The sequence below is a fragment of the Vigna radiata genome, chromosome 8, assembly GCF_000741045.1.
Source record: "Vigna radiata var. radiata cultivar VC1973A chromosome 8, Vradiata_ver6, whole genome shotgun sequence".
Lineage (NCBI taxonomy): Eukaryota > Viridiplantae > Streptophyta > Magnoliopsida > Fabales > Fabaceae > Vigna > Vigna radiata.
In genome coordinates this window covers 17615109-17617650 of record NC_028358.1, presented here as the reverse complement: position 1 = coordinate 17617650, position 2542 = coordinate 17615109, and the positions used below count along the sequence as shown (strand labels likewise).

Below are 2542 nucleotides of genomic sequence, written 5' to 3'. Positions count from 1 at the left end.
ATCTTTGATGAAATTTAAATTGTATCAAATGGATGTGAAAAGTGCGTTTTTGAATGGTTTTATAAAAGAAGTATATGTTAGTCAACCTCCTGGTTTTGAGGATTTCAAATATCCTGATCATGTTTGTAAGTTGAAAAAGGCTTTGTATGGTGTTAAACAGGCACCTAGGTCTTGGTATGAAAGACTTAGTGCCTTTCTAATTGATATTGACTTTTCTAGAGGTAAGGTTGATTCAACCTTATTTATAAAGAAAGTAGGAAAACACATCTTGATTGTGCAAGTTTATGTAGATGATATTATATTTGCGTGAACTGATGACTCTTTATGTGAAGAATTTTCAAAAATAATGCAAGGTTAGTTTGAAATGTCTATGATGGGTGAGCTGAATTTATTTTTAGGACTACAAATAAAGCAAATGAATGGAGGTACTTTTATCTCTCAAACAAAATATTGTAGGGAAATTCTTAAGAAATTTGGCATGGATACTTGCAAAGAAGCTAGTACACCTATGGAAACCTTTTGCTATTTAGATAAGGATGAATCTGGAAAAGAAGTAAATGAAACTATGTTTAGAGGTATGATAGGATCTTTGTTGTACCTAACTGCTAGTAGACCAGATATTATGCAAAGTATATGTGTGTGTGCTAGGTACCAAGCCAATCCTAAAGAATCTCATTTGACTGCTGTCAAGAGAATCTTAAAATACCTTAAAGGAACTACTTCTTTTCGACTTTGGTATCCCTATGATGCTACTCCTAGTTTAATAGGTTATTCTGATGCAGATTATGGTGGTTGTAAAATTGATAGGAAGAGTACTAGTGGAACTTGTCATTTTCTAGGTTGTTCTTTGGTGTCCTGGCACTCAAAGAAACAAGCGTGTGTAGCTTTGTCTACCACTGAAGCTGAATATATTGCTTCTGGCAATTGTTGTGCCCAAATTCTATGGATGAAACAACAATTGGAAGACTTTGATATCTTCCTTAATAATATTCCATTAAAATGTGATAATACTAGTGCTATAAATCTGACTAAGAACCCCGTAATGGATTCAAGTACTAAGCACATTGAGATTAAACATCATTTCTTAAGAGACCATATTCAAAAGGATTGTCAAATTGAATATGTTGATACATTACATCAATTAGTTGATATTTTCACCAAGGCACTACCTAAGGATACGTTTTATGAGCTTAGAAGAGAGCTAGGAGTGTTAGATATGTCTTAGGATCAAAATTTATGATTTTTTTCTTGAAATTTCGCAAGTTTAGCGATTTTAATCAATTATCACAAGGTAATAATCGATTATTTTTGGCCTTCAGGTATATTTCAATCTTCAATAATCGATTATCTCCTAAGCATAATCGATTATTCAACGTCAAAACTCAAAATCTGAAAATTATGAGCAAATAATCGATTATCATCAGGCATAATCGATTATCATGCAATTTCCGAGCAGTGATTCTTGAGCAGATAATCGATTATCTCAAGCCATAATCGATTATCACGTAACAGTTTCAAAAATAGAGTCGTTGGAGCGTCCCATAACGGCTATAAACGGCCATAAACTGCTAGTTTTTCCATTTTTCTTATAAATAGCCCCCTATAATCAATTATTAGTCACTCTTGTGCACCCAGATACTGCTGAAATCAAATCTAGAGCCAAAATCCTCTCCATTTCTCCTCACTTTCTCAAAGTCTCACTACCTTAAACTTCCTCCATGGCTGATTCAAGAAGACATCGCCACAGAGTTGTTATAGCATCTTTTTGTTCTCAATCACGTCCTATAACCATAGATGGATGGATTTCGGATCTAGAAAAACATGTGGATTTTGTGAGTTCATGGCAAGAAAGGAGAATCATGGCGGTAAAGTTTATTCGTCTTGATTTTTATCGCTTCTATGGATTTCAATTTCCAGATCTCTTTGCTGGTCAAGGTCTCACACATTTGGTGGAGCAAAAAGGTTGTATTTATCCTGATCTCATAAGAGTTTTCTACTTCAACTTGAGATATCGTGATGGGATCATATCCACTAAAGTAAAGGGAGTCCGCATAATTTTGGATGATGATGTGTGGACAAATGTCGCCCAACTTACCATCTGGGATGATGCTGTGAAGGTTCATCTAGGAATTTCTGACTTCAACCGACTAATGGTCTTTCAACCCTTCTTGCGCCATCCTCAACAACAGACCAACGAAGGCAACTTCTTGTTGGTGGATTCAAAGTTGAAGAGAGGATGATCCACTACTTAATCGTACGGCTTCTGTGCCGTAGAGCAACCAACCATGCTCAATGCTCTAAGCAGGATCTGCTTCTTTTGTATGGGATCCTAAATCACATACACATTGATTGGCTTGCTCTCATTTCTGACACAATGGCAAAAGCTAAGAAATCTCATTCTTATCATTTTCCTTATGCTCTTCTCATTTCTCGAATTTTAGAATATAAAGGAGTGAATGTTGAAGGAGAACATGTTCAAACAATTCAAGCCATTGGATTTGAGATTGGTGACACCACTTTTAGGAAAATGGGATTTGTCACT

General features: G+C 35.4%; 1 pseudogene; it reads left to right on the top strand.

Annotated features, from left to right (window-relative positions):
* Positions 1-2374: 2374 nt before the first annotated feature.
* Positions 2375-2542, top strand: part of LOC106770316 — a 14000-nt pseudogene continuing 13832 nt past the window's right edge.